Below are 24,931 nucleotides of genomic sequence, written 5' to 3'. Positions count from 1 at the left end.
CCACCTGGTAAAATCAAAACTCTAGTGGCTTGTTATTATCAATTGGATTTATATCAGTAAATTCTCACCCCACAAAAGGTCCACACAATGAACTCAGAGCCAATTGATATTGATATAAACGGTTCACCTAGATAAGACAAATTGTCCTGTCATAATCCACCCGTTATAAGATATTCATAGCTACCTGTGGCTATTTAAAGTCACAAGGATCTGGGTCATCCTTCTCTTCCTCCATCTTCCTTCCTTCTCTCTCCTTACTCTCTGTCCTGTCTCTAAAATTCTCAGCCTGCCTTTCTTTTTCACTGCCCAATCACAGGCCTTGTCTTTTTATCTTGTGCCAGCCCTCACCTGCGTAAAGACATCAGCCCACATCCCCAGGTTCTGGTAAGTGTTTGCTCCTGATCTAGTGATGACTCCAGAGCTGCCAGGTTAGGGCTGTTTCGTATCCCGTGTGGACTTAGGAATACGTTTGCAAAGAATTGCCATTTACTTCCTGCTTGGGCCCGTGTCTTAGGTCCGCCCAACAGATAGCAAGCCTAATTCAGTCACTGTCATCCTCCTTGGGAGAGGGGACAGCCCCAGATCCTAGTGCTGTTTTTTGTTTTTGTTTCTCTTTTTCCTCCTCCTCTCCTGTCCCCCTCCCCCTCCTCTTCTTTTTCTTTTACTGTGCATGTGTTGTGGGGGCAATGGTGATATGCCACTTGAGTCCAGTTGCCCATGGAAGCCACAGGGACCTGACTTCTGGTGCTGGAGTTACAGGCAGCTATAAGCCACCAGATTTGAGTGCTGGGACCCAAACCCAGGTCCTCTGAAAGAACAGCAAGTGGTCTTAACTGCTAACCCATCTCTCCAGGCCCTGCTTTTCTCTTCTGAACGAGTGCTTCCTGCACCCATTCCAGGAGCCCTGAACACAGCATGGCGACTCCCCTCACACACTCACTCCAGCTGAAGCCGGCTTGGCTTCCTTGTGTCTTACAGCGAGGTAATCGAGCAACCTTTTCGTTTGCATTTTTCTCAGCTTGTTAACCATGAATCGTCATCTCAGTATCCAGTCGCATTCGGAGCATCAGAAAACGATGTCTGGGCTTTCCAGGTTGCCGACAGTCCAGGGACCAGATGCTTGGATGCCTCAAGGTAAATGCCACCATGCACAGTCTCCTGGTGGCCAGGCCTTCTGGCCTCATGTTAGCACACACATGCTCTCAGACTTCCATAGCTCTTAATGTCCCGCACTGGGTTAACACTTGTGGTCCTACCGTGGGCTGTTATCAGCTCACACCTTGCAAGAGTTATGGCTGCTGGCTCAGAGCGTAGAAACAGAACCAGCTCATTGTCTGGTGAAGAAGGGTGGGGGAGGAGAGGCGATGGGTAGATCTGAGAGGGAGGCAGATAAAGGGATAGCCGACTTTGCCTGCTTTGCATTTAGTAACTGTCTCACAGGCTAATGATCTTGTTTTCTCTACGGGTCTCAGTTCTCATCTTGGCCCTGCTACCAACTACCTTTGTGAGCCTTGATGTCTGGTATTTGTGTCTTCTGAAGAAGACGGAATGCTGACAATCAGAGTCTATTCTAGATGTTCTTGTGTTACTTTTAAAAATGCTGATGGCATTTATTTCTGTGGAATTACAATTTAGTCCCACAAGAGCTCTTTAGACCTCAGCTTTACAACGCAAGACATTAAATGGACTCAGATGTGGAACCCAGCTTCACTCTCGCTGTTTGACCTTGCAAAATTATTCAGCCTCTCTGAATTTCAACTTCCTTGTCTGTAAAGCAAGAATTATGTCATTTACCTTGCATAATTGTGACATATATGAGACAATTTATATATACCCCAGCCACAAGCCAGCATTTCATGCCACCCAGTCTCTGAGAAAAACACTTCTAAAATCAAATAAAACTTGCAATGTCCTCTGCTCAAAAACCATAAAGGAAATCCAACTTGTTTTTGGTTTTTATTTATTTCTTATATATTTCTTTTGTTTATTTTTAGACAAGATCTCATTATATAGGGGCCTCAAATCTGAGGTGTTCCTGAGTCCTAGGATCAGATGTGTAATCTACCATGCCTGGTAATCCTGTTTATTTTACTTATTAAGTATGTGTGTATGTACATGTGTGCATGTGTGTACATGTGTGCATGTGTATGTGTGTGTGCATGTGTATATGTGTGTTTATTTTGTGGTTTATGGGTATATATATTTGTGCATATGTATGTGTGTATGTCTATATATGTGTGTGTGCATGTATGGCATGTGTGTGTGCACATGTGTACCCATGCCTGCACTTCTGAAGGTCAGAAATCACCGATAGGCATCTGCCTCCATTGCTCTTCCTCTTAGTTACTTTTAACTTTAGAAAAATATTTCATATGATACATTTTGATCATGTTTTCCATTTTCCCAACCTCTCCCCAGGTCCTCTTTACCTCCCAACCCACTCAATTTTATGGTCTTATTCACTCCTAAAAAAGAAAAAAGCTCAGGGGAGGACTGGGAAGTAAGGAGGGAAGGGAAACTGTAGTCAGGATGCAATAATAAATAAATGAATAAATAAATAAATAAATAAATAAATAAATAAATAAATAAGCAAGTAAGCAAGCGATGCCCACAGCCACTCAGTGGCAGGCAGGCATCACTATGATGGGCCAGGATGTGGAGGAGCGATGGGAGAGAAAGAAGAACAAAATGGCGTGTGTGCTATGAAGGCTATGACAAGAAGAGGAACTGGAAATATGAAGGTTGTGTGGAACCGCCTGATGTGAGTAGCATGCTCTGCCACTGAGGCCATGGTGATGTTCCAACCCATGAGGCTGCTGAGAGACATGTCTGAGTCCTGGCTTTCCAGCAGTAGGCGTCGGTGATGTCCATGACCCATGCTACCACCAAAGGAAACGATGGACAAAGACTCCCTAAAGCTTTTGTGCTCTGTGAGTTCTAGGAAGAGTTAGTACTTGGAGTGGCAACCACTGGGAGGACAGGGAAGGATGTTTGTCTAACAGTAATAACAAGGGGAAAGGCCAGAGCCTGGGTGATCTGGGTTTGCTCTGCACCGGCCATGTGACTAAGTGCCTTATTTAGTACCTGCAGGAGTCTGACTGGGTCTGGACCCTTACAAGCACATAGCCCGGTACCCTCTAGGATCAATCCCAGCTGCAGTGCTAGGAAAACCATAGGTAATCCCTGCAGGACCCTGCCCCCAGCATGTTAAGATTGGCCAACCCGCCAGACCAGACTCCCACTCCCCATGAGCCCAGGGTCCCTCTGGGAACGGTGGCTTTGATTCCCTTGGACTTTTTTTGGAGCTCCGTTCCTGATGGATATTCCTCCTCATGAACAGCTATTCCTCCATCTCCCAGGCTACCCGAGGGAGTTAAATTCCCATTACAAAAACAAAGCCCGCTGAACTGAGAGAGATGCTGAGAGAGAGAGCCCACAAGAGCCTTGCCTCATTCCCAAAGGGGTGCCAGGCACATTAAAGCTTTACACAGCTGGCTGCTCACCTGGTCTTCATTTTCTACTTCACTCAGAGAACTAAACAGTGTCCTGAAGAGAAGGGCCCTGCAGAACCGACTGATAAAATTGAACATTTCCCCCTCAGTCCCCTTTGAAACATATCCTCTCCAGGCTGCTTCAAAGAAGGAGGCAGCTTCCTGTCTTTCTTTCTCTCTCTCTTCCTTTCTTTCTTCCTTCCTTCCTTTCTTTCTTTTTTTAGAATGAGAATACAATCTAGGACAGATCAGACACAAGGCCTTTTAAAAAAAAAAAAAACTTGGCATCTCATTCATTTCTGCTTATAGCAACCAAGGGGCTTCTCCACCGCTGTCTCTCCTGTATCAGAGCCACTCCTTGAGGGGGGGCAGATTTAAAAAGGAAGTGGGGTGAGCAGCAAGGGACACTTCTTAATTTCAATTCACTCTAATGAATACTGACTGTGAAGGAGCAACTCATCTCAGGGGCTGCAAAATAGGGTAAAGCCGGCCTTTGTTCTCCAAAGTCCTCTGTCCTGTGAGACTTGAGGGCACAAACGCAGGCCAGCGCAGTCACTGGTGTTGGGGTGTAGTGCATATCTGGCAAGAGCTGCACTTAAGAACTGATGAACAGCATAGGGCTGGGTTAGCTGAAGCTTAGGCTGTCACATGGGGTGTCTTTGTTGCTTCATGTGTGTTTCTTACTTCCATATCTTTCCCTGTCCTCGTATGACCAAGCCCTTCCCCTCCCCCACTGGGGTGACCAAGCTTGAACAACCCCCAAGACCCTCTAGAGAAAGATATCAATGACCTAGCTTTTTCTGTGGATCCTCTTGGAAAAAGTGCAGCATGGCTTAGAGCTGGGGTCTGGGAAACCACCCAGCTCCCAACGTCATGGTGCTTATAAAAGCAGGGACCGAACATAGCGCTTCAAATGGGGGCGAGGCATAGTAGTAGCTCAGCGGCAGAGCACCTGCCTAGAATGCATGGGGCCCTGGGTTCAAGCCCCAACGTGGCAAAATAGAGCCAGGATCCTGAACGCATCCTGCGGAGTGGGCTTAGCAGAACTGGTTTGCCTTACCACCCTTGAGACCTTAGGCCAGTCGAGTAATCGTGGCTCAGTCTGCTGTGTATAAACTAAGGACAGTAAGCCCAACCTCCCAGACTGTTGTGAGGTAGAAATGAAGTGGGCAGAAGGACTCTGTGTGAGTCAGCGTTCGTGGCTGGCTGAGTGGGATCTTAACACTGCACATTTTAGCATCGAATGGCAATACCGACTACACCCCATGCCTTTCCTGTTTTCAAATTGTTTCACATGCATCTCTCTCATTCCACGCACAGTATCGTAAACCTCTTGAGGACACAACAGCCTGGCACATCATAAGGATTCAATAAAAAGCTGGGTTTAGGTTGCAGGAGAATGTGGAATTTCTCTGCAAAGACACTGAAGTTTCCATTTGGGGCAAGAGCAATGAGAGCCTGAGAATTTCCAGGGCTGAAATGCCAAACGTACATGTTTGCTCAGCAGATAGGGCAGAGGGAAAGATAAAGTGCATTCCAACCGGGCCGTGACGGGCTCCCGTGACAGATCGCCTATGGAGCAGGGAAGAACACAGCTGAATAAACCAAGGGCTGGGGAGAAATGGATGCTCGAGGAGGGCGAGAGAGGGAGCCAGTGTGAAGCTGGACCCAAAATCCCATGGCTGCCCAGGTGAGGCAGGGCCAGCTCTTCCTGTGGGGTGGTGCTCTGGAAATGCCAGAACGTGCATGCATCAGGACCACGTGGAAAACAACCAAATGGCAAACCGTGAGCACAGTGAGTAGGGAAGCATATGATTGATAAAGGTGTGGTTGAGCCCAAGGATGCTGCTTCTGCCCCCTCCCCGAGCCCCCATCCCCTAAAGCTGCCACAGGGCTGTAGCCACCAGCAGAGAAAACTGCTGTGATCATAAAACGGTTCTTCCACCGAGGTTTTACTTTTTTGTTACTTCTCTCAGTGCGTGTATATGTATGTATGCGTATATGCGTATACATGGGTGTACAAGTGCATTGCACAGCACAGGTGGAAAAGTCAGAGACAACTTGCAGGAGTCAGGTTTCTCCTTCCACGTGGGTCCTGGGAATCAAACTCAGGTCATCAGGCTTGGCAACCTTTCCTGATAAACCATCTCACCAGCCCAGAAAACGGCTCTTTTATGAGTGATCTTTGAAGGACCTGTCAGCTAGAGACAGCTGATATCTGTTTTCCAGGCATGGGTGAGGCTCTGGAAATAAGAAAGCTATTATGTAAATGGCTCGCACTGCATACCCGTCAGTCCATCCAGCACTAAGGAGCCTGAGGCAGGAAGATCTCCGATTCTGCCTTCTAAGTGTGGCTGTTCTTCCCTTTAATCCTAGCACTTTGGAGGTAGAGGAAGGAATATACAAAGGAAAGGGAGACAGACATGCAGACAGACAGACAGACAGACAGACAGACAGACAGACAGACAGAGATCTATTGTGTGATACGAAAGGGAAAGTACCCAAGTCAGTTCCATTAATTTTACCAGCAAGGAAAACTGAAGCAGCAGAGAAGCAACTTGATCAAGGTCATGCAGCATGGAAAAAGCTAGAAATCATAGCTCAGCCTCTCTCAAAACCCAATCCTTAGCTCAGTCTTGAGGCAAACCTATCAGCAGTGAGGCCATCTCTGTCACAAGAGATCAGTTTTCCTCACCAAACAGACTAAAGCGTGTTGCTGTCCTCTTCCCACTCCCTGGCATGGTTAGTTTGTTTCCATTCCTACTCTCGGATTCTAACCATGTCTTTCAAAACTGGAAAAACTTTAGCGATGAGACAAGATCCTCCGTTCACAGAAGCCTCTGTGGAGATTAGCTCTCAGTTCCATCATCACTTCCTTACTATCTTGATCAACAGTATCATTTTGTCACCTACTACAGTGAAGGCTGAGCAGTAAGCTCTCTCTGGCTGCTATGCTGGTCCCCAGTACTGAAAGCTTAGAGCGGACCAGCTGCTCTGCCCCTGTCAGACACCACAGTCTCCTGCAAGCTGCCAAGAGCCAGGCACAGGAAGAAAATAAGCAAGTTGGTGCTGGCCTGGAGCTGAGTCATAAGGACTGGGGGAGTCTGAAGGAAGGTGGCTGGCTCGCTGGCTTTGTGAGCAAACAGCTGAAGGAAAATCACTTCCTGTGCTTCCTGCTGACAGAGCACCAGGTGACCTTCTGGACCTCGGGGTGAGCCTCAAACTGGCATTTTATTGCTGATTTTTAAAAACTGCCCTTCCTTGCCAGTCCTCTGTTTTCTAATGTTTGTTTTTAATTGTGTACTCTGTGCCACCGGTGATTTTAACACCAAGAGGAGCACTCTCTGTATTTGCCTCCCCACAGGATGCAGGTGAGGCAAACCAGGTGGGGATAATCTGGCTGCCTCCCTGGCTCCCTCTCAATGCCACTCTGGCTGTCTGACGACCAGTGTGAATCAGAAATGTGTAAGGCAGGGAGTGGGTAGCCAGAGCCCTTGGGGAATACCTCAGGTTTGCTGCTGCTGTGGCCAGCCAAGTAGAGACAGCTTAAGGAAGGTGGAAAAGACGGAGTGCCCGAAGAGGTTATGTCCTTCATGGAGATTTAGAGAATGGGCAATCCTTATTCAGGAGGGGAGAAGTATAATTAGTAAAGAAAAATCTAGAATGCCAAAGGCTAAAGGCCATTCCGAAGTTAATAGTGCAGTCAACATGGAGGAAGGTCATAAACTGCAGGACGCTCCAAAAGGAGCTGTGGTTTAACTTTGAAATGTCCCACACATGCTCACATATTTATTTAAACACTTGTACCCCAATGGGTGGCTATGTTTTGGAAGGTTGTGGAAGTGGGCCCGAAGGGATGAGCCTTGTAAGTTTTAGGACCTAGCCACACTTCCTGTCTGCTCTCTGTTTCCTGTTTCACCAAGATACAAGGGGAAGGGTTCCAGCTTTATGTTCCTTCCATGCCTTTGCTGTACCATACGTTCCTCTCTCTGATGGGCTGTACTCTCATACTCTGGGTTAAAATAGACCGTCTATTTTCAATTTGCTGCTGTTGGATGTTTTGTCGCAAAACAAGTTAACTGATACAGAGAGGATGTCCGACTTTTTCTCAAATGAGGCTAGCGTTATTTTGATTCCAAAGCCAGGCAAGGCTATCACAAGATAAATTACAGGTCAATATCCTTTTGGAAGATACATGCAACAGACCCTCAACAGAGCAACTAGCGAATCAAATTCAATAACACATTAAAAGGAGTTCTCACCATGACCAAATGCATGGATGCTTCAACATTAATAAACCAATCACCGTGATATAACATATTAGCAAAAGGAAAAGTAAGACCCACATTGCCATCGAAGTAGATGGAGAAAATATTTAGACAAAAGTCAGCCTCTTTTCAAGAGAAAAACTCAACAAACTACATGTGGATGGACTGTGCCTCACCCTAGAAAGGCCATGGATGGTGAATACACAGCTGTATCTTTCTCAATGGTAAACCTTTCTTTTCTTTCTCCCCACCCCCACACACACACCTCCCCAACAGGACTTCTCTGTGTAGCTGTCTTGGAACTTGCTCTGTAAAGCAGGCTGGCCTCGAACTCAAGACCCATCTTCCTCTGCCTCCCGAGTGCTGGGATTAGAGGCGTGTGCATGGTGAAACTTTCATGTCAGCAGAGAGGGTTGGACATGGTGTCACATGCGCTAGGCAAGCACTCTATCACTAAGCTGTAGTCTCGTGCTGTTTGCTATAAGACAGACCTCAATGACCCAGGTTAGCTAGGAACTTGCTCTGTAGATGAGGCCTTGGGTTTGCAATCCTCCTGCCTCCGCCTCTTGGGGGAGCTGAGATCGCATACCAGCTCTATCTTCCCTGGTAACAATGTAAAGGTCTTTCCTCTAGAAAGGCAGACAGGCAGATACTCACTTGCTTCTGTTCAGCGCAGCATGGAAGCACTCATGAAAGAGATAAAGACAGTCAAATAGGCAAACCAGTTCAGTTATTATCTAGAGAAAACCTTAAATTCCACCAGAAGAAATGTTATCACTAAGGACTGAGAGATAGAGATCCAGAATATAAAAATCAGTAGCATTGCTATACATTACCCTTGTTGTGATAACTTAATGTTAATGAATAAGGTTGATACAGTTCACTGATTAAGAGGGCTGTGAGAGAGTGTAGGGGAAACAGCTCACGAGTTAAAGCATTTGTTGCACAAGTATAAGATGATATGGGTCCCCAGAGACCATTGTAAGTACCAGAGAAGCATGGTGGCTCACCTGAAATTCCAGCCTCAGAAAAAGAGTCTGGCCATTGAGCAAGCTGGCTAGTAACTCTAGTATTCTAATTTCCTTTCTTGCTGTGATAAAACACTCTAACAAGGGCTGAAGAGATAGCTCAGTGGTTAAGAGTACTGTCCAGTCTTCCAGAGGACCTGAGTTCAATTCCCAGCACCCACATGGCAGCTTACAACTGTTGGTAACTCCAGTTCCAGAGGATCCAATACCCTCACACAGACATACATGCAGGCAAAACACAATGCACACAAATTAAAAATAAATATATATTTTTTAATTTTTTTTCTTTTTTTTTCAGAGCTGGGGACCGAACCCAGGGCCTTGTGCTTGCTAGGCAAGCGCTCTACCACTGAGCTAAATCCCCAACTCCCTACATTTTTTAATTTTAACAAAAAGCAATTTGGGTAAGAAAGGGTTTATTTGCCTTAAAATTCGTGATTAAAGTCTATCACTGTAGATCAGTTAAGCAGTGGGAGATAGCTGATTACATCACATCCACAATCAAGAATGGAGAGAAAGCTGGAGGGAGGGGGTGGGAGGATGGGAAGGCACCCTCACAGAGGCAGGGGTTGGGGAGATGAAATGGGGGGTTTCCAGAGGGGAAACCAGGAAAGGGGATAACATTTGAAATGTAAGTAAAGAAAATATCCAATAAAAAAAGGAAAAAAAGAAGAAGAATGGAGAGAGAAAGAATGATACTTTCTTGCTTGATTGTGCTCAGTTCAATTTCTCCACTTGTACGCAGTCCAGAACACCCTTTCTAGGGATATGCCACCCATAATGGACTGGCTGGGTTTTCCACATCAATTAATTTAATTAAGACAATCTCTCCACAGGCATGCATGCCCACACACCAGCCTAACACAGACAGTTCCTCAATGGAACTCTCTTCCCAGGTGAGTCCAAGTTGTGTCAAGTTGACAATTAAAGCTGGCTGTCACACCTAGCCATATCAGTGAGATCTACGTTTGCCTGAAAGTCCATGCCCGAATGACTAAGGTAGAAGAACAAACAAGAACAATTTCTCACAGCTGAGTATGGTGGCACATGGCTTTAATCCCTGCCCTTGGGAGAAGAGACTGGTGGACCTCTGAGTTTGAGGTCAACTTAATCAATATATTGAGTTTCAGGACAACTAGGACTACACAGAGAAACCCCGTCTTGAAAAACCAAACCAAAGGGCTTGAGAGATGGCTCAGTAGTTAAGAGCACTGGCTGCTCATCCAGAGGGACTTACAGAGATCTATGAGTTCTGACGCCCTCTTCTGACATGCAGGTGTACATGCAAATAGAGCACTCGTACATAAAATAAATCTTAAAAAAAGGAAAGGAAAAAAGAAGAGAAACAAACCCCAAAAAAGAAAAACTAAACCAAAATAACAACAACAACAAAAATTCAGGGGTAGGGGGAACTGGGGGGAGAGGCAGGGTAACTCAGTGGTTAAGAGCACTGACTGCTCTTCCAGAGGTCCTGAGTTCAATTCCCAGCAACCACATGGTGGCTCACAACCATCTGTAATGGGATCTGATTCCCTCTTCTGGTGTGTCTGAAAACAGCTACAGTGTACTTATATATAATAAATAAATAGATAAGTAAATAAATCTTAAAAAAAAAACATTTCTGGGGCTGGAGAGATGACTCAGCATTCCAGAACACTGGCTACTCTTTCAGAGGACCAAGGTGTATCCCAGCTCCTCCATGAGAGCTAACAACCATTGGTACCTCCAGTTTTTAGGGGTTCTGACGTATTCCTCTGGTTAGTGAAGGCACCTCGCCCATGGCATACAAACACACCTGCAGGCAAAACTCCCATACACATAAAATAAAATAAATAAATATTTTAAAAAATTGAAGAATGATTTATGACATCAACCTTTGTCATCCACATGCACACTAACAGAAGTTCACACACAACCCCCACATATGCAAACACACACTCACATACACACTCACACACACGCACACACACACGTTCACCACACTCACACATGAGAAATGGAAAAGGGGGGTGTGCTGTGGAGGTTCTTTGGGATCAGATCTGTGTCCCAGGTCTCACTGCCTCCTAGCTTTTGTGTCACTTAGGGAAAGTAGCCTTACTCTTCTCTGTTTTAGTGACTTCGTCCTGGTTAAGTGATGGTGATCGCAACAGTATCTTCCTTGTATGAAAACTTAGTAAAACAAAAGTAGATGAACAGTCCAAATAAAGTGTCTACTTAGCCCAATGCCAAGTGTGTGGTAAGTGGTAAATGTTAGCTATTGTTACAGCTATTGCGGATCTAGTTCGAATCGGGCAATTATGAGAGAGGCAAAAGAACAGAAAAACAGTCAGCCAGGAAATCTGCAGGTCCTCCAAACACAGACTCAGATAACCAAAATACTGAGGGGAAAAAATAGTGTCTTAGTTAGGGTTTCTTTGCTGTGAAGAGACACCGTGACCAAAGCAACTCTTTTTTTTTTTTTTTTTTTTTAGATATTTATTTATTTTATGTATATGAGTACACTAGCTGTCTTCAGACACATCAGAACAGGCATTGGGTTCCATTACAGATGGTTGTGAGCCACCATGTGGTTGCTGGGAATTGAACTCAGGACCTCTGTAAGAGCAGTCCAGGCTTTCAACCTCTGAGTCATCTCTCTACCCCCCCCCCCAAAGCAACTCTTATAAAGGCACATATTTACCCGGGGCTGGCTTACAGTTTCAGAAGGCCCAGTCCATTATCATCATGGCGAGAAGCATGGTGTCGTGCGGGCAGACTTGGTGCTGGAGGAGCTGAGAGTTCTACATCTTGATTCGAAGGCATCCGGAAGGAGACTGTCTTCTGCAGGTAGCCAAGAGGAAGGTCTCTTCTGCACTGAGTGGAACCTGAGCTTAGGAAACCTCAAAGCCCACCCTGACAGTGATGCCACAAGTCCTAGTAGTGCCACACTCCCTCTGGGCCAATCAGTCAAACACATGAGTCTATGGTGGCCAAACCTATTCAAGCTACCACAAACAGTATCTAAGACCTGGACAGATAGATGACTCAGCAGTTAAAAACATTTGCTGCACAATCATGAGGACCAGAGTTCTCATCCCATCTCCCATGTAACAAGACAGGCATCCAGCAAACACCTGTGACCCCAGCTCAGCGGGATCCAATGGCCTCTTCCAGTCTCTATATGTGTATATAATCTATGAACATCCTCCTAAGTAGTTTAATCTATAAATTACTTATGCCTAATGCAGGGTAAATTTATACATACCACTGCTGTTCTATATTGTGTAGGGAATAATGTCAAAAGCAAAAAAAAAAAAAAAAAAAAAAACAAAAAAAAAACAAAAACAAAAACAAAAAAACAAAAAAACAAAAAACAAAAAAACAAAAAACCCACATACTTAATGCAGACACTATTTTATTTATTTATTTATTTATTTATTTATTTACTATGAATGACATTTTATTCAGTCATTTCCTTTACAGCTGAAACTCTGGGAATTCAAAATTAACATCCTTGCCTGTGAGCTTCTTGTACACACCAGAAAATGTTTCAACCTTGTGCTCCACGTTGTTCTGCTTTTTTGTCTAAATGTTCATTTATGAGCCAGCTGCTATCCAGTTTCACCCGGATCCTCCTATCCACAATTTCATTGAGAAAACCAAGTCCTCAAAGATGGCGCCGTGCACTCCGTGCGGGGTGCGGCTTCCGGGGCTTTTCCGGGTTGGCTTGGGCAGAATCCTCCTCTGAGCACTGAAGACTGCATGCTCCCCACTGCACTTTACCAACTAGCCGCACTTGGATTTTCTGGAAAGATTCCAACTGAGGAACTGGTACAAAAATTATGATGGCTTTCCAACCACCATCAACCTCGACTTCCTTGGCGGCGGTGATGTTGAGGTCCCACGGCTGAGCCTTGAGACCTCAGTTCATCTCCAGCTTGAGCAGCGCCCGATAGATGCCAGACTCGAACTTGTCCTGCTTCTCGCCAATGGGCTTCACAGTCTTGGTACTCAGAGTGCCGGCTTAGAAAGCGGCCCAGCTCCCACGAGAACAGCTCATCTCCAGGGGCTGCAGACACAATTTTTTAATGTACTTATTAATTTATGTGTGTAAATGTTGTACAATTTTATAGAAGGGACTTACCCACCCAAGGATTTTAATATCCACATTTGACCCAGAACTAATTCCCAGGGACAACTGTAGTCACGTCCCTGAGGCAAAATGTTCTTCAAAATCGAATCCTGTCCTCCTTCCTGCCTATCCAACCAAGGGACTTCCCCATAGAGAGAGGGCCCAGCATTGTCGTTACAGCCCCGCACCTCAGCCTGCACGGTCCAACTTCTCTTCTGCAAGATAAAAATGACCAGAGAGACTCTGGCTGCTTCAGAAGCTTGTGGTGAAGCTCAAAAGTTGTAAGGGGTAAATTCACTTCAAATCCGCAAAGTCGGGGGTTGGTGAGGCCGCTCAGTATGGGATGGCGTCACCGACAGCTTGAGGTCTATCCCTGGGATCCGCATGGTGGAGGGAGAGAACTGACTCCCGCAAATTCTGTTCAGACTGCCACTTCTGGGCAAGGCACACAGCGTGTCTTCTTCTCACTACAGATGAATCCATAAGCCAACGAGTTAATTAAAACGTAATTCCTGAGACAGGGTTTCTCTGTGTAGCCCAAGCTCTCCTGGAACTCGCTCTGTACAGCAGGCTGGCTTTGAACTCAAGAGTCTACCTGCTCCTGCCTCTCGAGTGCTGGGATTAAAGACATGTCCCACCATGCCCTGCTCTTTTAAAAACATTTTTAAATCAATAAAGCGAAACTGGACATCACAGAGGTAAGTGTGAGTCCAGGTCTGAGCCCCAGTACTGTGGATGGGGGCTCGGGTGGGATGGTGCATAAACTACTTATAAAGTAGGAGATTTATCAACCTTCTAGGCTTTACACAAACTCCGCCTTCTCCGACCTTTTCTATAAAAGGAAAACCCACTCAGACCATCCTGAGAGAGAATCAAAAGAGAGAGAGGGAGGGGTTTGGGGATTTAGTTTAAAGATGACACTAGTTCATGCAACTGTTAAGATCCAACATGGTTGCTCTAAACAGTCTCAGCAGTCTGGACCTTGCTCTAAGATGTCTTCAGGTCCCAAACCCACCGGCTTTGTGACTCAAATATCCAGGACCCCTGGCTAAATAGCTCAAGAAAGGGCCTAGAAATGGTCCTCCTGACTTGGTGTCAGCCTTACACCTGTCTGTGGCCCTTTCCCCTGAGGCCAAGAGAATGGACTGTGATAGTCACATGGTTACTATCTGGAGTCTCCAACCACATGAACAGGACAGAGAGGTTCCCCAAAGAAATCAAGGGTTTTCTCTCCCCCCCCCCCACCCTTGGGTGAGGGACAATGTTACTATGTAGCCCAGGCTATCCTGTTACTCTCAATGTAGACCAGGATGGCCTTGAACTCAGAGATCTAGTGCCTTTGCCTCCCAAGTGCTCATGAAACAAGACTTTCAACAGTAGAGAAAAGGAGGCTCTCTCACTGCCTTTTCTGGATATGTATGTACTCTATACATACAATGTTTAAATAGTATCCCATCATTCCATAGTATATATGAAGAATATCACTTCGTACCTATAGACATCTTTCTATGGCATTGATATTTGTTTGTTTGCTTGTTTGTTTGTTTGTTGGAAGTTCATGTGTGGTGGATAGAGAACAACTTGTAAAAGTCAGTCCTCTCTTTCCACTATGAAGGTCCCAGAGATGAAATTCAGGACATCAGGCTAGAGGTAAGTACCTTTACCCACTGAGCCTTCTCACTAAAGCCCTGGTTTTTGGTTTGGCTTCGTTTGTCCTTTGCAAGAGCAACCAGTGCTCCTAACCCCTGAGCCATTCCTCCAGCCCCAGGATCCCTGCTTTTGCTGAGGAAAATAACTAAGGAACCAAGAGAGCAGAAGCCCATTTTCTGGCTTATTAAAGTGAGAGTGTGTTTAATGACTATAACTATAGTCATTCTCCCAGAGCCTCCTCTCAGTCACCACCATTCTGATTGCTGCTGTACTCAAGAGTCTACAAGAAACCAGACCTCACCTCCTATTACGGTACATGTTACAGGCTGGTTACCTGAAGTATTTGAGTTCTGTGCCCAGAAGGTTGAACATGATGACACATGTCTTTAATCCCAGCACTCAGGAGGCTGACGCTGGCAGATTTTTGTGAGGTCTAGGACAGCCTGGTCTACACAGTGAGGTCTGGGCCAGCCAGGGCTAAATAAGACTGTGCCTAAAAGAAAAAAAATGAAGAGACCACAGGCGTTTTCGTCTAACTCTGGTCACTTTAGCCTGATGCGACTTCCCCTGGAAACTACAGCAGACTTCCTTCACCTTGTCAGTACTACATCCGGTGGTAACACTTCTTACACTGTCTTATCATGTTAGAAAAGTTGCTCAGGGAACTTTGAACTCAGGACCTTTCATGGAAATAGGTTCATAGCATAATATACACGTATCTCTTGCTACCACTCTGAACCTATTGTATATCTATAGGTATTTTGCCATCACATCTCCAGTTCCCCCAGGAATGTCCCCTTGGAGTTACAGAAAAGCCTCCATGTGGTGAATAGGACCTGGATGGCAAGAACAAGGCTCAACCTCTGAGCCATCGTAAAAGGGTTTATTTTACTGTGGGGTTTGGGGGTGGTTTTTTGTTTGTTTGCTGAGTGGATTTACTATAAATTATTTGCAGAATCTCCTATTGTTAGGCAAATTAGATTCCTTCCAAATATTATAAATGCCAAGGCATACTATGGAATGTTTTAAAAGTGTGGTGAAGGGCCAGAAAGAGGGCTCAATGGGTAAAAGGCTTGCTGGGGAAATCTGATGGCCGGAATCAGATTCCTGGTGGGGGATGGGGAGCCAGGTGCAGTGGCACACATCTGTAATCCCAGCATTCCTATAGAGAGACAGTAAGCAGAAAGGAGAGAATTGGCTGGAAGTGTCTAGGCTGTTCTCCTGCAGTGAGAACCACAACAGCAGAAACACCAAGAAGGTCTGTGGGAAGAGGAAACTGGCCTTCAAAAATGGTATCTTCTGACCACCATAATTGCACTATGGACCCATGGGCATGTACACACACACACACACACACACACACACACACACACACACACATTCTTTTTTTAAAGGATGGAGCAATGCCAGGCCACAGCTTTAATCCCAGCACTCGGGAGGCAGAGGCAGGTGGATCTCTGAGTTCGAGGCCAGCCTGGTCTACAGAGAGAATTCCAGGACAGCCAGAGCTACACAGAGAGACTCTACCTAAAAGAAAGAAAAAAAAAAAAGGAACAGTGTACAGTAAAGTAATAAAAAAAGAAAGGAGCTTCTGAAATCCTGAGGACCATACTAGAACCAGGGGTGTCTCTGAGCTCTGCTCCCAGCTCCAGCTCCAAAGAGTTGTAGCTCTCCGCCAGACACAGTGCTTTCTCCCTCGGGGCCCTGCTGGCGTGTGCTGTAAGTCCCTAGGCTTCCATTGTGTAGGATTCGGCTATATTTTGCTAGACAACACACCGCCCTAAAATTTACTGGGTTAAATCAACCATCTCTTTTGTTGATGCTTCTGTAGACCAGCAATTTAACAGGACTGTCTTGGATGGCTTCTCTGTTCCGCGTGCCTCTGCTCAGGGTCATTCATCTGGAGGTTATATAGAAAGGTCTTCCTATTTCACTTCGGCGCTCTCCTGTACATGGCCTCTCTCCTTGCTTGTGGTTCGACTGGCGTTCCTCACCATAGGGAACTCTAAGACGTGGCAACAGCCGCCAAGCAGGACAGAAATAGAAGCTGGTGGGGGTTTACAGCTCCACTTTAGAAATGCTATTTCCAATACACCGCGTTTGTCAGAGCCGGTCTGTCTATCTGAATTCAAAGACAGATAAAGAGCCCTTGGCTGTGAGAGGACAGGCAACGGGAACCTAAAGCTACTTTTTAACCACCATCAGTAAAACTGACGACAACTGACGGGTTATAGGGTTTCTCTGTAATCAAGACGCACGGAGCACCGTGATGCCACAGAACAGCGAGTTGTGAGTATGGGTGTGGCCATCCAAAAGAGAAGCTTAAACCGGGGTGTAACCAGCAATTTTGTCCCGGTTTTGATGGGTTCCCAATTGCCAGGATTCAAGCAGGACACTCACAACAGCGACACCATGTGATCCAAGCCACCAACTGCAACGAGGAGACAGCTCTGGCCGCAGCCACACTTCCACCCCCCACAGAGCTTCCTCTGCGCTGGCCTCCTGCAGGCACCTGCTTCTCCCTGCGCTGGCTTCCGCTCCTAAGAAGTAACTCTCTCCAGAGCCCTTGTGATGCGAGTTTTGAGATCTTAATGAGATTTCTGCTAAAAATTACAAACATTGGCTCTGAAAGAGCTGATGTGCCCGCTTCCTCAGACTGGCAGGGGGAGAAAAAATAATGAAAGCAAGCCCACGAAAATGGGTTCATTTCCCATGTAAGAGCAGTAATATGTTTCCGTGAGGGAACCCGGGGTGGGGGTGGGGGGAGATGCTCTCACACTACTAGGGTCTGAGTGCATGCGCCCAGATGGAGGAATGCTGGCATCCTCATCCTTGGTAGGAACGCACAGAGTTTCTTGCTGGTCCCTACTCTTGTCTGACAGCTAATCAGGTCATGCAGGAACTGAGTAAAGCCTGAATTTAATAACCAGTCAACTAGGGCCTCCATCTCCCTTGATTCATAAAAGATACTATTTTACACAGTATCTCTGAAGCAAAGTTGAGGGGTTTTTGTTTTGTTTTGTTGAGGTATGTGATCAAATAGGTCACACGATGGGCAAGGAGTCAGATTCTCCACAGTCCATATACAACTTTGGACCCAGCCGTGGGTCCACTCTTTCCTACAGGGCTAGATAGGCTGTGGCCTCTTTTAAAAGGACTCGAATTCTGTGTCTTTATTTTCACTCTAATTGGATCAGTTTGGGACAGACCAGCTCTTAAATGCTTAAATGTTTTCATGGCCTAGCCTGAAGCCCCATGCCTACTTGATTTATACGATTCATATCTGGCTGGTGTTGGTGGATTGAGACAAATATCTTTTCGGTACCGAAAATGACTCCATTTTTTTTTTCCTTCCTAAGTCCTTGCTGCAAGCACAAGTCAGCATTCTAAAACCCGGCGTTGAGTAGAGGCTCGCTTCCAGGGGAGGAGGACTCTGCCTTGGCCATCCCTAAATCTTTTCTTGGTATTGTTCCTGGACCCTTGGGAAGGAATCAAGATGTGTTTCATTCGATCAGGATCGTTTATAAACAGCCGAACCTCTCTCTGCTTCACTGCGGGTTCACAACACTGGGAATTACAGCCACCAGCTAGCAGAGCAAAGGGGGCTGTGCAAGTCAGTGTCACACATGGCAAACCGTTCTCTGGAACCTTTTTACATCATGACCTTTGTGAGACATTGATGTTTTTGGAGCGTGTCTTCCAGGTTGTACAAAGAGCTGGACCAGCTGGGGCATTTGGGGGGAGCACCCTGGCCTCATATCATCTCCCCCTGACTCTGCCCCTGCCCCTGCCCGACCTTGACACCTTCAGAGCCTAGTGTTAGCAGATCCTACACAATAGTTTCACTCTAGGGCCTCAGGAGAAAGAACCCTGCAGTGGAGAAAGAGCCGTCCCTGATAGAAGTGGCCCCTCTGCGAGGTACCAGACTGAGAAGAATCCTGGCAGCAGAAGTGGGGAAGGGAGAGAACGGAAAAGGGGGGAGAGGAAAGGAAGGGAAGAGGAGGAGAAGGGAGGGGAGGGAAGGGGGATGGGAAGAGAAGGGAAGGGAAGGGAGGGGAGGGAAGAAGAGGGGAGAGGAGAGATAAATTCATTCCTCTTTTTATACTTTGTCTCCTAGATCTGAGGGACGTATCCCACTGAAGCCATTTGTACCCTCTCTTACCTGAGAAACCAGAAAGGACTCATAGCGGGTCATTTGATTTCATTTCCCATTCTGATTTGGCTTTGCAACAACTGTCTTTATCGCAGCTTGATAATTAGTTAGCCTTTTGTGACACTGACTCAGTTGCACGCATACACACACACACACATACATACACACACATACATACACATGTATGTATGTGTGTGTACACATACATACACACATACATACACATACACACATGCACACACACAAACATGCACATATACACATGCACACACACAAACATGCACATACACACATGCACACACACAGACACACACGCATGCATGCAGTCATGCAGAGACAGGCACACTCATGCACACACTCACAGCCCTCACACTCCCTTGTACAGGTCTTGCTTTGTAAGGGAAGCTCTGTGTGACTGATTATAGCCTCAGAATGACGGACAGAAAGAGTAGGAAGAACATTCACTCCACAGAACTTGAGTCTGCAGATGGGACCTTCTTACTTTGAAATAATTTCAGACTTGAGAAAAATCACAAAGTGTTTCTCACAGAAAAATGCAAAAAGTACAAAGAATTCCTGAATATTCATGGTCCCATTTGCTTATCATTTTCCCTCCCTGGTTCCCTTTTCTCTCCTGAGCCACTTTTGAGGGAGATGCAGACAGGATGATTCGTGGTCGCTAAGCACTTGAGTGTATATTTCCTCAAATCGGGACCATTCTTTCCCACCACCCCAAAGAGTCTCTAAATCATGAAATTAATATTGACCTAATAGTGTTGTGTGAGCTACATAGCTTTTTTAAAATTTCACCAATTTTTCCTAATAACATTCTTTACAGACAAAGAGGAGGGGGGAAATTGATCCAGAATCAATCTCATATAGCACATTGCTGCGGCCGCTGGGTCTCTTCAGATCGAATAGAGCATTCGGCTGTGCCTCTCATCTCGCTGGCATCTTTGAAGGATAAAAGGGAATTATATACAGACCGCCCTTATTCAGAACGTGTCTGTTGTTCCCTCACAATGAGATCCAGGTTATTCGCTTGTGGCAGAAATGGCCTAGAAGTGTGGCATTATGTCTGTAGTGCACACACGTCAATGTGACCCATTTATCCCTTAAGATGTGTTTGATCATTTGACTCAGATAGTGTCTGAAAAACCTCTCAACTGTACTATTTTTTTCTCTAAAATCGGTAAATATTTTGTGAGGAGATCCTTTGAGATTGTGTGATTCTGCCCTTTCCATCAAACTTTAATTCACTTTTAACATCCATTGGAATTTTTATTTTTTGAGACAGGGTTTTTATATGTAGCCCTGACCGTCCTAGAATTTGTTCTGTGGACCAGGCTGGCTTTGAACTCAGAAATCTATCTGCCTACCTCTGCCTCCTGAGCGCTAGGATTAAAGGCATGGGCCACAGTGCCTTGCCAATTCTTTAAGATGGTATTTTTATTTATGTTTGTGTGTGCACATATACAATGACAATACATATATTGTCCCAGATATGACAGTGGGAGTTCTTTGGGGCTGTCTCCTTATCCTCTGGATACATCCAGGCAGGGTTCTTTGGAAGGAGGATACTCCAGAACTCTGGACCAGGATATCCAGAATATATTCCAATTATAAAAGTGTATTGATATTCAAGAATCTCATTTGTGTCATGGGCCTGTAATCCCGACATTTTGGATGCAGAGGCAGGAAGACCATTCATAGATTCAATTCCAGCCTGAATTGCATAGAAAGGTCCTGTCTCATGAAAAACAAAAACAAAAACAAAACAAAAGAAAAGGAACTTCCCCAGTGAAATTTAGCACTACAGTGAAAGAACAGAATGCTTGACTATGTCCTTAACATCTTCCCAGATTAGGCTGGAGAGATGGCTCAGTGGTTAAGAGCACTGACTGCTTTTCCAGAGGTCCTGAGTTCAAACCCAGCAACCACATGATGGCTCACAATCATCTGTAATGGGAACTGATGCCCTCTTCTGGTGTGTCAGAAGATAGCTACAATGTAGTTATATATTTTTAAAAAAAAATCTTCCCAAATAGTCTCACCAATGCTAAAATACATCACCCTTTCCAGCCTATCTCACAGGAGGAGGGAAAGACGGAAGGCTCTACCTTCATGTTCGCATGCTGGCCTGTCATGTACAGCTCCTCACATCCCCACTCTGCTCCAGAAATCCGTGAGAACACAAATACTCTGTCAGAGGTTAGCAATGGTCAACATCATCTCAGGAAGGGGCCTGGGAAATGGCCTGGCTGTGCAGAACCACTGTTTCCTGCCACAGAAATGTCACTAAAAGTCACAAAGACTGGTCCAATCACCTTCATGGGGACTCACACCCAGGCTGGAAGAGCTTCCGGCAGAATGAAGGGCTAGGGAAAGCCCGTGATAAACCAGTTCTGTCTTTACTAGCCAGAGGTTGCTATGGCAATAGGAATACACTGTAGGTTTTAAGAGATGTAATTTTCTGTGATTCACTGTATATTTTTAGCCATTTTTCTTCCTGTATTATCTCCCTGTGGCAATTGCCTATTAATGCTGTTCTGCACCGTGATTGGACTAAATGGACCATTCTCCAAAGCGTTTCGTGCAAACCCAGGAGATCAGTAAGTACAAGAGGGTTATGGCCTGTGGACCTAAGGGTAAGCTGGTAGAACAACCAGATTGGTTCCAGACGTGGATTAATTAGCCTGGGCCATGCAGCTTCCAAGAGCAGAATGACTAGAGAATGAAAAGTTCCGGAATGCGGCACTGGATTGCTTGGAAGGGGAAACTGAGTCATGCTGCTCATTGCAATTGGTATACTCCAGTGGGGGCGGACCATACAAATCCGAACAGCATCCTGGGAAGGCTATCAAACACCTGGTTTCTGAGCGAGGAGCCACACAAGCATACTAGCTTCTATGACAATCCAGTTCCATCCAGTCTTATCATTCTTTTCATTTTTCTCTTCTTCTTGGCTTTGCTTTATTTATTACTTTTTAATTACTTGTTTTGTGGCGCTGGGGAATTTAATCACCAAGCACCATCCCAAACCATAATTTTACATATTTTTGTGGACAATAAAAATTAAACGAGGCACTTGGCCATTTGTTAATACGACCATGTGTTGAATTGTTTGATGGTAGGGATGCATCCTGAAAAAGGTGGTACATCCTTGTGCAAGGGTCACAGAGCACAGTCACACAAACCTAGATGTTGACTACATGCCCAGGCTCTACAGGAGAGTCCTAGGTTGCAAACTTACACAATATGTTACTGCAACAAAGACTAAGCAAGTGTAACACAGTAGCGACTGCACACCTAAGTGTAAAGGATGGAGAACCCGGAGTCCTAGTTTGCTTTCAGTTACTGTGATACAGTGTTGGCCAACCTAGGGAGGAAAAGGTTTATGTGGCTCTTCCACATCCTAGCTCATCATCAATGGAAGTCAGGACAGAAATGCAAGGGCAGGAACCGGGAGACAGGAGTGGATCCAGAGGCCTTGGAGGGGTGCTGCTTACTAGCTTGCTCAGCCTGCTTTCTTCTAGAACCCAAGACCTCGGGACCAGGGTGGTACCAATCACAATGGCGGCCCTCGCCCACCAGTCACTGATTAAGAAAATGCCCTACAAGGCTTGCTTACGGCCCTGTCTTATGGAAGCATTTTCTCGATTACAGCCCCATCCTTTCTGATGACTCTAGCTTGTGTCAAGTTGACATAAAGCTAGCCAGCAAAGAGCCTTATTGTTAATGTGTTTATCATTGACCATAATTATACAGCACAGGAAGAGAGTATCAGGGGTACCTTGAGCCTTTCCATTTCAGGCAACAGAAAACCCAATGTAGGCCACCTGAGCAGAATGAAAATTCCATAGGCACTAAGAGCAAGGGCTGCGGCTCTTGGCCAGTCCCAGACACAGCTCCAGACAGGATTCCGATGACACCAGTGACATCTGGGCTCTCTGTCACACCACTAAGTTCCACTGATGTTTTGACTTTGAGGTTAGAGCAGCTAATAGAGGCTTCACCAAGGTAGTTTGTTTCTATCACACAGAGAATACAGAGACAGCTTTATTTCCACCCATACGACGACTAACCTAGAATTAGCATAGACACCACGCCCAGAGTGTTGTCAAGAACCCACTGTCTTCAGGGTCACAGGAGGACCTCCCAGACCACAGCTATTCAAAGCAGGAAAAGGAGGCTGTCGGCCTCTGACTCTCTTACCACCAAAACCAAACCCTTCCTCGAAGCCCTCATCTAACTTCTGTTTCCAGTTGATAGGCCGCAAGAACGCCATATAGCCACCCTAGCGACTGACAAAGGCCTGTAGGTTTTTCTGACCCTTTTTGTGAATGTAGCCTTTAAAATTTTATCACATTCGGTCGTGTGTGGATGTGGGTACGAATGTGCCACAGCGTGCCTCTGGAAGTCAGGGGATAACTTGTGGGAGTCACATAACTCTCCTGCCATGTGGGTCGCAGGGGTGTAACTCAGCTCACCTAGGATAAAGAAACTGCCTTTATCTGTTAAACCATTTCGCCAGTCCCAAATATTTATATTCATCTTTTGTTGGGAACTGAACTCGAGTCCTCTGCAAACAGAAAAGAAGCAGGCAGAAGCCTGGGCTGAGACACCTATGGCACCCGGCAGTTATTTCACTAGGACTGTCTCTCCGTGGGCACAGCCAGGCACCCACAGCAAGCCTCGGGTACCTGAGACCAACACATCTGGAGCCTTGAGATATCTAATGCTCTTCCAACTCTGACCTCTTTCCTTCTTCTCCATGTGGTAAGTGTCAGGCCCTCACTGTTTGCCGCCCACCCCAGCCTGTGTCTTTATCACTCAAGGACACACTCCACAGTTCTTCCTTACACTGACCCCATCTTGGTATTTGTGTCTTAACCCAAAACGCACACTTTGGACAGGAGCTTTAACTCACTCTGGGGACTACAGCACCAGACACACTCTGTATGTCTGAAGTATTAAAGAGAAAGCAAGAATGAGATCCTAACTGAAATTGCAGCTGAGAGGAAAACTACTACATGGCAACCAGGAGGCTCAGTACTCAGAGGGGAGACCGCTCCTCCAAGCAGGCTTCTGTAGAGGGGAGAACATTATGGTGCTTAAAAATGAAGGACAGATTGTGTATTGTGTACTGTATGTCGGGGGTGAGGGACGCGGGGTGGGATTGTCTGAAGTTTGCCTCAGGTTGAAGTTGCTCCACAGCTGGAGAGGTGGCTCAGTGGTTAAGAGCACTGACTGCTCTTCCAGAGGTCCTGAGTTCAATTCCCAGCAACCGCATGGTGGCTCACAATCACCTGTAATGGGATCTGATGGCCCTCTTCTGGTATGTCTGAAGACAGCTACAGTGTACTTATATATAGTAAATAAATCTTTATTTTTTAAAAAGGGGGGTCTCCAAGCTGAAGTAGAATACTTTTATTGTCCTTAGGAATGGTGATGGTAGCCAGGAAATCTCCCTCCTTCCCCTCCCCAAGGCTTGCACAGTGATTGCTAACCTGTAGTCCCATTATGAATATGCCCTAATATAATTTATTTGGGTCTTCATGGTCTTTTTCATAAAGTTTAAACAGGGGTTTATCAGTTTAGATATTTCAGATAAAAATATGGAATTCCTGTTCTTAAAAAAAAAAATTGTGACGGCAGGGGCTGGGGGGATGGCTCATCAAGGAGCTTGCTGCAGAAGCAAAGGACTTAAGTTCAATCCCCAGATTCCATGGGGGGGGGTCAGGTGAGTGGGGACAGGCACCAATAATTCCAGAGCTGGGAATGTGGAGGCAGGAGGATTTCTGGGACCTACTAGCCAGCCAGCCTAGTTGAATCTGCAAGCCCCAGAGCAGCAGAAGCCCTTACCTCAAATAGCAAAGTGAAGAGATTGTGAGGCACAACCTGCAAAGTTGACCTCTGACCTTGACACACATGCACACATATGGTATGATCCTCAGCTACACATACACAGGTCCTATATGAACATGAGCACTCAAAAAAGTAAGAGAGAGAGAGAGAACAGCTAGCAAGGCTAGGTTTGTGTAGTGACTACTTACCAGAAGGCCCAGAATTCCCACTACCCTAAACACCACCACCCGCTGGCCCTAAGGTCATTTGAATTTGTGTAACCAGGCTTGCACTGTCCTGAGCAGTAAATGGAGCTCATTTTGAGCATCCTGACTTCGATCATGAGGCTCGGTTAGCCCCTGACTGACATTAACTGTGAGGGC

General features: G+C 45.8%; 1 pseudogene; it reads right to left on the bottom strand.

Moving 5' to 3' along the window:
* Positions 1 to 12,198: 12,198 nt before the first annotated feature.
* LOC116906139 lies at positions 12,199 to 22,989 on the bottom strand (annotated as a pseudogene).
* Positions 22,990 to 24,931: the final 1,942 nt, after the last annotated feature.

This window comes from Rattus rattus, chromosome 7 (assembly GCF_011064425.1).
Source record: "Rattus rattus isolate New Zealand chromosome 7, Rrattus_CSIRO_v1, whole genome shotgun sequence".
Taxonomy (NCBI): Eukaryota; Metazoa; Chordata; class Mammalia; order Rodentia; family Muridae; genus Rattus; species Rattus rattus.
Note: the sequence above shows the minus strand (reverse complement) of the source record. Positions and strands in the feature narration are given on the sequence as shown.